We start from the raw sequence: 12081 nt of genomic DNA on the forward strand, positions 1-12081 counted from the left end.
ACTATGTATCTAGGTTTTGTTATTTTTTTAAAAAAATATATAACTAGCTTCCACAGCCCTTTATAGCAAAACATTTCCCTCGGCTCATGTAAGTTTTTTGGTAGTAGAAATTTTCCACTTTTTGTTGGTCTAGAGATGCTGCAGTAATACAGTTATTTGAAAAGGAAAATTGGACGACTTTGCACTGTATACAATACTTGCATGCCTCAGTTTTTTTAACTGATTCATTCCTGTTAAGAGTAGCTAAAGAATGGAACTCTGCCTATCTACTTTGATTTTAGACATCTTTTTAGGACAAAAGAATTAACACAGAGTGGTACAGGTACACACACACATGAACACACATGCATGTGGCCAACTGGTGCTAGCTACTTTGTGGAAGTCCTCCGAAGTCCAAATTTTTTCAAAACAGCTTCTAATGCTGTATAAGTAAAAATCTTGTAATAGGCTACATACGATATAGGTATACATAAAATGGCAGGGTTTGCCGCAGACAGTAGGTGATTTAAGATATCTAAAAGCTAGCATTTGAGCCTACAGTTTGTCATGATCCAAAATTTATGGATTAACTTTAACACGTTAAAAAAGTTATTTATAAATATAGAACATGCTAAATCTATTATTTTTGCCAAATGTCAAATTCTCTTATTTTGGACTATTAAATTACACATCTGCTAATGGCCTAATAAACCACCTCCAACTGCATAAGCAACTGCAGAAATGCACAGGTAGCTGGCTCTCACAGTTAGAGAGTTCTATTCCTTTTCCTGGAAGCACAAAGTTTTTTCTTTAATGTGTATCCTCCTGACCCATAGATACTACATAAATAGCTTAGAAATAGCATAATTCTGCAGACTGAGGATTTTTCTGAGTGAGTGTGTGGGTGTATGCAGATATATACATACATACGTGCACTACAATGTATGTACTGTAGAAGCCACACTTTGCTACAGTTGTTCTTCCACCAACTTATGTGGAGACAGTTCAAGCAGTGTTATAGCCAACTGTCTTCTTGAACTTTCAGGTGAAATTACTAAAGAAGGGTCCTGGTTCAGAATGCCATGCTCCACTACTGCCATTACAACCATACAACCTTAAGAAACTGACTTGGAGATGCCACTGTTCACTCTCTTACCCCTGTCCACAGTTCTTGCTGACATATTAAGACATTTTGTACAATTGCAGCATTGTGGAAGCAATGGACTATCAGAAGCTTGAACGTTTACATTCAAAGTTACATTGCAGCCATGGAATATAACTATTAGAGCTGTTATGAAGCGCTAGTTAACAAAAAAAATGAAGTACATTCTCCCTGAAGGTACGTTTGGGATTTTTTGCCTTTTTTTCTTAATTGTATTGAGAAGGACATCTTAAGATTGTTGGCCCAAAGACAATATAATTATTTAAGATTTTTTTTTTGCTTACTGCCAAAGTTATGAGATAAATGATCTAAGTTGGATTTCAGCATGCATTTTACTCTGAAACAGGTTTTTTGATATATTGAAGTGCAGGTGCAGATGCATTTTCCCTCTGAAATAAAGGCATAGAGGTGTTCTATGAATACTATCCATATTTCAAAGACTTATATATCCAGTATGTCTACTGTTTATGCAGCAAGATTTTTTCCCAACTATTCACCTCAAGCTTGAGTTAGAAACTGAACATTAAACACATTTTTTTTTGTATGAATTAACTAGCAGAACAGCTTTATGTACCGTCATTTTGTTTGCACTGATGGAACTGACTATTCTGCTAAATGGAAGGCAGTAATTAATTTTTGATGCCTTAAAACTATAACAAAATCCAACTAATGCTCATTCAAAGATGTATTTACACTGGAAAATTACTGCATAATGAGATATGGTAAAAGCCAAATACCTAAGTGCTACTCTGCAAAACTGCCCTTCAGGTGGTTTTAGTGTATATTTAAGCACGTGTTAGCTTCTGCCAGTTTGAAAGGACTCGTTGTTGTATTCTATTTGTAGTAAGAGTAAAAAAGACAACCAGAACATATAAACATTTGCCATGATTTAAGTATTGCTTACCAATAGACTTATCATCTGTTGCCTAAGCCGTTGTCTAAGCTGTTTGGATCCAGTTTTGTCAGCTCTTCAGAGCTCTTCCCTTAAACTGTCTTGTTCCATGATGCTTACCAAAACTTGACAGTGCTTCAGTCACTGATACACTGAAATCACTATCTATCATACTAGACAATATTGTCTTGGGGTTTTTTAATACTAAACTGTCTACCTCTGTCCAACCTATTTTATATTTGGATTATATGATCCATCAGTGAAGAACCATCTTTTCTCTTTTTATTTGTATAGCCCATTTTACAACAAAATCCTTGTCCCTCACTATAGTCCCTATTTATGCCAGTAATAGAAATAAAATAATAAGAAGCTTTTCACTGAGTACAGTAGGTAAGGTCCAAAGTATTGACTTAACTGAGTTCTATGACTGAAGGTCTAAGGGGATCAGGACTACATGTAAAAGCATGTATCATCCCAAAGATAAAATTATTAATACTTCTGCTTGAAATAAACACTCTTTTTGGATAGATTTTTCATTAATATTCCACAAGTCAGTGTTGTTTATTACAGTGTTATCACACACATGCAGCCATTTGTTATAGAATAAACAAAATGAAAAATCTTTTATGTTTCACTGGGTCAAAAAGCACTGGCAAAGACGTGCTGCAATTCATTACTATGTTACTGGAAATCTAGCTTTCATACACATGAAGCTTCCTTTCTGGATATATAATCAAATCACATCAAATTTGATCTCAGAGAGCTTATCTAATTAGTTTTCACTGACTTGAATATATGTTTATGTCTCTTAGTTGTTTTAAGTTTTACAACCAAGTTTTTCATTAAAGGTTGGCAAAAATATTTAACCACATCTTAACTGGAGTCTTCTACACAGTTCTGGTTGCTGGGATATTTTGCTAAAACATCTTGATTCTTCAGAACAGTTTTGTGTACAGTAAGCCCTAATCCACTACCTTTGTGCAGCTGGACACAAGATTGAAAAAAAATCAAGTTATGAAGGCATGCAGAATTAACAGAATAGTCCTAATTGTGTGCATTCATGTTCTCTATGGGTTCACTCAATGAAATGTTGGTGAAAGTTGATGAAACAAACATATTCTATCTTACAGTAAGGATAAGATAAGAATAAGCACATGGACAGAAGAACTTCCATGACCTCCTGCCTCTTGTTTCTGACTCATAACTTCCTCCTCCATCATGGTAACGTGTCAGCAGGGTTATGTGGTGAACTGGATTAGAATACTGATCCAGTTCTTCACACGGTCACACAAATCACCAGGCCATTTAAGAGAAGAATATGGGTGAGAATGGGTGAGACCTACTTTAGCCAGGAGTCAATAAACGAAACGTTAATGTAAACCATACCCTAAGTTAAAATGGCATATCTTAAAGTAACTGGGGGGATTCTGTACAAGGGTTCTGCACTTGTTCAATTAAAACTGAATTGAGTTTTAATTAGAAGTTCATTTAATTAAAAATCCTTTTTAGTGCAAATGAGGCTTACAAATAAGACAATGAAAGTATGACTTGGATAAAATCGCACTTTTTATATTGGCAAAGTGAATCAGGGAACAGTGTTTAAGAGAGAACTGCAATACTGTGTTTCTAAAATTAAAAAAATGTCACAGGTTTCCTGATCATATAAGAAGTATAACATGCTATAGTGAGCCTGCCATCTGAATGTGTGGCAGGAGAAATACAAAACACAAAGTTAAAAAAAAACAGTAAAATTGTAGTCTTTTGTAGTATTGATTCTATAGACCACATAACCTCTCGAGTCCGGAGACAGAATCTCATAATGCAACCCTTTTCCAAGGAAAACAGGTATCCAAGTAAAAGACAGTTGTGCTGTTTGACTACTGTTTTCAAGGGGACTGTTGACTCTGCATGTGTCCATTTATGTGTGTCTACCTGAGATGTGTTAGGACTTTTTTTTAGAACTGTTGAACATCCATAATTGACTGTTGAAGTCATTATAGTTCTTGGTGTTCATTTTAGCTACAGAATTAAACCCCAAAATAATACCACTTCATCACTAAAAATCAATGTCACTTTGAGAGAAATAATAATTTCATTATTTTATCCTCACTTACTTAACTCCTATCTCTTTGACAACTGTTAAAATATATATATAAGTTTTAAATTACTACGCTCAAGGCTTCAAGTACAAAAGCCTTTTTGTGGCAGGCGTTATACATGTTATTAACATCGTCTTTGACTCACACAGTTAATAATCTTGTTAAGAGTATCCAATTTGTCATTATCATGGTCAGCAGTTCTTTCTATTTTCTATACCATATTAACAAAGGTATAAAAATCTTTTCTCTCTTCAACTCATTATCCATGGATAATTTATTTGCTCTGGAGTGGTCTAGTGTGATGTTCTGGAAGTTGTTTGAGACATATGCAATACATGGAGGATGTTCCTGCATCAATATATTCTAGCACCATCATTTTGGCAAGTCCTTCAGTACAAAATCAGTTCTGATTTATACCTAACACCTTTATTCTGTGGACTCAGATTTTTCTTCCTCCACACCTCCCCAGTCTACTGACACCTACTTTCACAGATCTGGTTGTGTTTGTTATTTGCTTTGGATAGTCTCTTTCCACTTCAAGCTCAATATGGAGTAAAGTATTTCTCCTTAAATGCTTATCCTTTCTCTTTTACTGTTGTTACTGTTACTATTGCAAACTTGCATATTTGGTAGCACTTTAGAACCTTCTATTTACCTTTCAAGCCATTTCAGAATATCATAATATTTTTGTTCTTATTTTAGAACATTTAGAAAATCAGAACTTCTATATTGCATTCAAATGCAAAGCAACAGCAAAGAGAACCTAGCTCAGAACACCAAGGTCTGATTAGTATTCTGAAAGAAGTCCTTTAAGGGAAATTTGGGGAACATGTACTTTTGTGCGCTACAGTACAGTGCAGAGATCTTTGGCGTACTGATGGCAAAATCTGCAGATTCCCTTTTAGCTCTCTAGGGAGTCCTACAAATTTCAGATGCAGTAGTCCATGCTTCAATTTCTTGCTGGAATGGATTCTTCACAAGTAGAGATAATCCTTCATTTGATGTTTACTCACTTGGATACATTTCTGTATTCCATACTGGCCATATCAGGCTTTGCAATGCTTATTTATTCTTGCCAGAATGCACTCCTGCATTAGCTGATTTTACTACACTTATATGGTTGAAATGGCAGTTTTATTCTATGACCTTCTTTTCATTAGCTTAAAATAACTTTTCAAAACAATTACTTCTAGGCCAATGCTTCTCATGCTTGTTCTCAGACTAACAGCCACATTTTTACCATTTTTAGTTTGAAGAGAATGCATTCAGTAGTTTTTGAGGATCAGGCTTTCAAATATATACAGACAGCTGGTTTTATTAAATTTTTACCAATTACAATAGTTCCTTATTTCCATTCAAACTTGTTATTTTTTCCCCTCCTAATTATAAGTAATATATAATAACTCCTCAAACAAAATTCCTCCTGAAGTTTGTCTCCTCTCTGGTTCTGTTAAAGTTATAAGGTATTTGGAGCAACTTTTGACTTGAATCACTATCTGAATTTATTAAATAAAACTAATAGTAACCTCAAATCTTTATTATATGAATTACGCGTAAGTTAATATGCATACTATATGCATGTATTGATATATTACTGACGTTATGTACTTGTAATTTATATAATCACAAATATATTGTATTATAATATCTCAATTAAAATTTATCTTAATTATATAAAATAGATGTTAACTTAATTTTAAATCTATAAAAGCTATATAACTATCTAAGTTTTCCAAAGAATATGCTGTTCTCTAGGTAAATGCAGCACAGCATAGCGTAATATATAACACGACATTATATGATCTCATTGTCAATATAACATTTAACAATAATGCAGTTTAAGGAAACAGATTATTGAGCCTGAAAGACAGCAGATGAAGATGGGAGAAGTGGAAAAATTAGCTTTATGCAAACCTTATGCTGTACCACCTGCCAGCTTGTGTTATGTACCCTTCAGCCATCATTGAATCTCCTGTGAACAATATAAGATTCAAAATAAATCCAAATCAGAATAAGCCACAGTTTTTACAGTAAAAATTGCTTAGTCTTCCTTAACGATTATATTTTGGGTTATCCACTATTACTGAACTGACAAATTTAGTATTGGTTAAGAAACTTCTAAAAGCATTTCCAACATTTTCTTAGCAGACACTGAATCAGAATTTTCAATTGCTACAGTACCATATAAAAAAAATCTATTTAAAATGTATTTCAGTCCAATGCCTGACATCGCAATTTCTCATCTCTCAGCTTCCTAGTACCAGCACTATTCTTCACAGAATAGTGAAGAAACTATATACTGTGCAGAAACAATTCAAATACACAAAGAGTCACATCAGCATTCTGTCGAGTCCTACATGTTTCAGCAAATAAAACAAGGTGATTTGACAGTCCGAGATATGACTTAATCTTTCTGGATAAATAAAAAGCCAGTAAATTAAAGCATTTACTTTCATTTTACACAATATTATGGAATTTATTTTAATAAAATGAACTCCAATATCTAATTGATTGGATTCCAACAGTAATTTAGAGACAGGTTTTCAAAGGCATGAAAGCCTATTAAGAACACATCTAATTGATTTTCAGAAAGAGCTGAGGACTTGATCCTGCATTCACTGCAGTCAGCAGTGAAATTTCCATCAATTTAAATAAGAACAGGTTCATACCTGCAGAGCCTAGCTGCTATTTATGCCTTTCACATTATCCCTTCCATAGCTAGAGATCTTTTTCCATTTTTTTTTGCACAAATAACCTGCACACTTGATGTGAAGTGAAAATGCCAAGAGCTTATATTCATGTCAAAATAAAAGAGGAAAAAATGCTAATTTTGTACATACACTCTGCATAATTTACCTTATATTATAAAAAAATAACAAGCCACATTTGCAAAGGAAGGTAATGAAAGTTTTAGCACTGAAGATGAGTGAATACACTGCAACTGCCATTTAGTTTTATGGTGCTTCTCTTCACGTAAGTCAATGGGAAAACTTAGGAGTAAAACAACCAAAATCTTGAATACATAGTTTAGTTTCTAGGTATTTATAAGTAAATAAGTTTACTCGAACAAGTCTGAGAAATTATACATAGAACTATTGCTTTACTGCTGCAAAAGTGAGGAAAATGTCATAAAATATTCAGTTCTATCAAATGATGAAATACATTATCAATATGAAACACTGTGATCTTACTCTGTTTTATTTAATAACAAAATGCAACTGAATATTTAAAATGTATTACTATCTAGGGAACAACCTGCTTTTAAGAGAACTGTCACACTGATATACACAAAGATCAAAAAGTGGTGGTAGTGTTAGCATTCCAAATTCATCTAGATGAAACAATAAGATAATTAGGTGTAAAAAATTCACAGTCTTATGTTCAACACAGTAAAGGATCAATTTCATCTAAAGGCAAGTGGAGCGTACACCATATCATCTGATCCAAAGTAGTGACCTTCTTGATTCAAATGCAAAATGCCTATTCCTATTGCAGATGGAATTTACCAGGACAAAATGTTCAATAGAAAGATTACATTTCCAGTGGGGCAGAAAGGTGTTTGTCAGTGTCTCATTACAGCTTCGATACAAACATCTTGGATTTCAATTAGCTTTGAGACAGAACAGCAGTAATCCAGCACTGAGACTACAGACAGATCTTTGTTTCTTACACCATTATATGTGGATTTTTGTTTCATTTGCAATAAGATATTTTAAGACTACCAAAAGAAAATAAATAGAAGGAAGTAACATTCCAGTAATTTTAATGTCAGAGATATCACTTTGTGATGTCTGTCTGATAACTTTGCACTAGGAGGTGAGGGTGACATCATTTACATTTTTTTCCAGCATAAATGAAAAGTGCTGAGTTCCTTGAACCGTAAGTGTCCCATCAGTCCTTCTACCCTCACTGTCCCACCTCCTATTATTAACATACCATATCCACTCTGATGCTTTTGATCTTTTTCTATGAAAAGTAATTCGCCTTCTCAATGGAAATAAATAGGAAATTTGCTTTAGTACATCTCAGGAGTTCAGACGATGGCCCACAGAAATTTCCACCCTATAGAGGTCATCTTTTAACTTTACAAATTTAGAATTTGCAGTCATTTAAAATGTTTTCTTTTAAATAGTACTTGATACTTAAGAAAACCAGTATGTTCTTCTGAGTTGATCATGGAACTAGGAGTTGTAAGGGCAATTTTTAACTGTCACTTGAATACTTATGACTCTGATTTTGAGTTAACTCCTGTAAAACTCTGGATAATATTTGTCACCCTTACTTTATACACGTGTCATGAGGGTTATTCTTGCCAGCTTATGAAAGGGGGCAGGAGGAAAAGCTCAGAAATCATGCAGGTATGATTCAGTTGCTGATTTCTTTGTTAGTAAAGAAGTTAAGATCTATGCCATGCAGATAAGATTTTAATAACACTCAAAATTATATATGGTGCCTCCCATTCAAAAAGCTTGCTTTCAAATATCACCTCACATAGCTTTAGCTGTAAGAAATATTGTTGAAATAAATATGGTTAATTTGACATATTAAGAAACTGAGACTAAGAGAAAATAAAGATATGTCTGTAACCTAAGAACCAGTGGCAAAAACTACTGGTGGCAAACCACCATTTTTCCTCCTTCGATATCAAGGTGAAAAAGACATCACTTAAGTAACTTGCTCCCACAATTCCAGAGCAAGGACAAGAGCTGGAAAAATGGTCCCTTTTAAGGTGAACTGTTCTATGTACTAGCCACAAGCTTCTTTCTCTCACAGAAATAAATTTTACAAAATGCTTGATTTATCAGTAAACATAAAAATTATAAATGTGAAATTATAAAATCAAATGGATCTGTATTTTTTACTTCATCTTGAACTCGAAATGGCTCTTGTAAATCTATTACAACAATTGGTCAGTAACTGTCTGTGGACATATACAATGAACTAAGCGAGCATATGTAACAGATTTTTTCTTCACTCCTGAACTGCAACCACCCTTAGGGTAATCAATAACATGAAAAGTACAATACTTTATAATGAAATGAAAAATAAATTTTCCTGAGGAATGAGTATTGCTTAAGTATCACATACTTCCACTGACTTTAAAAACAGCTGTAAGTACATATCTGTAAATATGTGCTGGAGTTTGCTGGCATTACTAGCATACACAATATTAACAAAAATGAAGTTAATTTTTGTCATATGGCTACAAAAAAATAGATTTAACAGGTTAGACTGCTTTATGTACCTAATACAGAACAAAACCTGCCAAATCATATATGTAGATTTTTTTCAAGAAGAATATCTGAACTTATTCTATTTCCCGTAAAATAAATTGACTGCTCTGGCTATAAACATATGCTTAATATTTTATTATAATGAAATCTAAATTTTATAAAAATGTTTTTCTGCAAGTATAATGCAGTTGAAGAACTGATTTTTTTCAAATTATTTTTGCAGAGAAGCAGAGTTTTCTTGTAAGCTACTAAAGCTGCATAAGATTCGAGATTGCTGAGAAGAATTAAAACAGGTTTTTTTTCCTTCCTGTACTCACAGCACCATAGGAAAGGACATCCAGAGATCTAGTCCAACCTGCTTTAGCAGAATCAGTGTACTTTTAATATATAATAGCTGTCTAATCTGCTAAAAATACCCAGATAGAAGAGATTCCAGTAGCAAATTTAACAAAACAAAAACACAAACTGCCTTCTCTAAGACAAACAGGCTCATATCTTATAAAACTTTTTCTGACAGAAATGACAGATTTGACTCAATAGAAAACTGAACAGAGCGCCATCAAGACTTGCGGTGATGATGCATATGGTTAAAAGCATTTACTGGATAAAAATTTGCCAGGGGTAGAGTATCCACTTATATGCATACATACCAGCAAAAAATACCTTATTTGCAGTAAATTGTATACTGCTCTCAGCCTTTAAAAAACTGAAATCAGCATTTGTTTAAATTTCTAACATTGTCTAATGTGTGCATTTCATTGTCTAATGATTTTCTTGAGTCTTACAATCATGTTTCATGGGAAAGGTGTACACTTACTTAAGTCTATACGAGTTCACACATATATATTCCATTTACAAGCCTTACGGAAGGCCTTTTGCAGGTTTTTTCTCTTTTTTTGTCTTAATACAGATACACTAATGTAATCAAGGCCATTGAATGATGTACCACTGAAACCTAAACAGATTACTTCTGTTCAAAATGTCTTTTTTAAAACAAACTACTTACACAGATCAGACTGTTTCATAAAAAAACATAATCCAAAACACTTGTCAAATAATAGATTAAATAATAGGATATTAATACGGTCAAATTTTGTTCAAGCAAAGTAGAAATACAAAATTTATCCTGAATTTAAAAAAAAAAAACAAAACCAAACAGGTTAAGACACTATGGTGTGTTTGACTAGAAAACCAATCTATAAATAAAACAAAGAAAATCCTATTTGTTTGGAGAATATACAATTAAAATAACATTAGCCCTAAACTAGAAAGTAGATGGGTTTAGCTATCCAAATCATGTTTAGTGACATTATATGTGGTTTGAATTTAAAACTTTTTTCTATTTTCTTTCATAGGAATGCACACAAACTTTGCAGATTCGCAGTGACTGATTTTAACATCTTTGAAATGCAACAAAAAATCTAAATCAAATTCAAATACAGTTTAGCTGCAACAGTCTTCATTGACAGCCAACCAGATTTTCAAAATAGAAGTTTTCTTGCATAAAAACTCTTGCAAGATCCACAGGAAATCCCCTTAAAAACATTCCAAATTATATAAGGCTTAAACACAACTGCTAGCACATTACCTCTGTGAACAAGGAGGATGAAGTTTACTCTGGTAAATATACAGCCAGTGAATGGCTACTTCCAGTTTGGACCAAGTCTCTATAGATTTGTTTGGGACATGGAAGACACCCATGTTATCTTGTCCCTTCTCACTGCTCTTGCTCTGCCACTTGTGATATGTTCCAGCAGGGTGCTTACTATAAACCAGATGGCTGCAGTAATTGTTACAGATTTACTATGCCATCTCCTTTCTGCTCAGGTGTTTTATAAACACAGCCTAGGAGCTTGGATTCTGCTAGTAATAAATACATTTCAAACTATCTACTGCCTTGCAACTTACATTAAAGATTTATTTAAGTTAAAAAGTAGGAGATATTCTGAGAAAATTTTTATATTCAAAATTGCTGTTTCTGTGTTTGCTCTATAGTTTAATTCCACGTAATTTTTCAGATCTTCTTCCAACACATTAGCAAGTTTGTTATTAAAGACCCCAGAAAGGGAACAAACTCTGTACTTAAATTGCTGTTAGCAGTAAAATGACTCCATGGCACCAGTCTTTACTGAATAGACTGATGCTGTGAGTCTGTGACTCAAGTAATTCTCAAAAGAATGTGAAAACATGAAAAGTTAACTGTTACAGCTAACAGTTACAGAAAAATAAGTATTACTTTCTGGTAAGAACAGAAGACTAGAATCTAGGAATCCTAAATTCTAATCCCTGTGGCCTTGTCACTTAATATTTTTAACTCTCTTATTTAATTTGTAAATAATTACAAAGTACTTGATATGGGTAATTATTTAACATTTCTGGAATGAGATAATTTGATGTTACTGGATGGAAAGTGCATTCATTTTTAGTAAAACTTAGTACCTTTGTTCATATTAATTCTAGTCTAAAATATACTCTTAAGATTATATAAAATATGGCTTTTGCTTACATACAGAAAAATAACTGATTTCTTAATGAAAAGTTAAAAAAAGCCCCTGAAAAAAGTGAACACTTTATTTGTCCCATTATCTTTTTGGCTAATAACACTAACATAATACATACAAAAGGAACTCATCATTTTAACAAATATGCAAACATCTTCTCCCGCTGATGAATATACAAAACTTCCATAAAGGTTAACGGGAGATAGGTGCACAA

This window comes from Egretta garzetta, unplaced genomic scaffold, assembly GCF_000687185.1.
Source record: "Egretta garzetta isolate BGI_Z169 unplaced genomic scaffold, ASM68718v1 scaffold16, whole genome shotgun sequence".
NCBI classification, from domain to species: domain Eukaryota; kingdom Metazoa; phylum Chordata; class Aves; order Pelecaniformes; family Ardeidae; genus Egretta; species Egretta garzetta.